Source organism: Chiloscyllium punctatum, unplaced genomic scaffold (genome assembly GCF_047496795.1).
Source record: "Chiloscyllium punctatum isolate Juve2018m unplaced genomic scaffold, sChiPun1.3 scaffold_472, whole genome shotgun sequence".
Classification (NCBI taxonomy): domain Eukaryota; kingdom Metazoa; phylum Chordata; class Chondrichthyes; order Orectolobiformes; family Hemiscylliidae; genus Chiloscyllium; species Chiloscyllium punctatum.
Window position 1 is genome coordinate 117,501 of NW_027310206.1, and position 833 is coordinate 118,333.

Sequence of the window (833 nt, forward strand, 5' to 3'; positions counted from 1 at the left end):
ACCACTGACACTTAGAATTTTTTCGGGTCGGTACAAATCAGTAACCACTGACACTTAGAATATTTTCGGGTTGGTATAAATCAGTAACCACTGACACTTAGAATTTTTTCGACTTGGTATAAATCAGTAACCACTGACACTTAGAATTTTTTCGAGTTGGTATAAATCAGTAACCACTGACACTTAGAATTTTTTCGGGTCGGTACAAATCAGTAACCACTGACACTTAGAATATTTTCGGGTTGGTATAAATCAGTAACCACCGACACTTAGAATATTTTCGAGTTGGTATAAATCAGTAACCACTGACACTTAGAATTTTTTCGGGTTGGTATAAATCAGTAACCACCGACACTTAGAATATTTTCGAGTTGGTATAAATCAGTAACCACTGACACTTAGAATATTTTCGACTTGGTATAAATCAGTAACCACTGACACTTAGAATATTTTCGGGTTGGTATAAATCAGTAACCACCGACACTTAGAATATTTTCGAGTTGGTATAAATCAGTAACCACTGACACTTAGAATTTTTTCGAGTTGGTATAAATCAGTAACCACTGACACTTAGAATTTTTTCGGGTCGGTACAAATCAGTAACCACTGACACTTAGAATTTTTTCGGGTTGGTATAAATCAGTAACCACCGACACTTAGAATATTTTCGAGTTGGTATAAATCAGTAACCACCGACACTTAGAATATTTTCGAGTTGGTATAAATCAGTAACCACTGACACTTAGAATATTTTCGGGTTGGTATAAATCAGTAACCACCGACACTTAGAATTTTTTCGGCTCAGTAGAAATCAGTAACCAAGCGCATTTTTG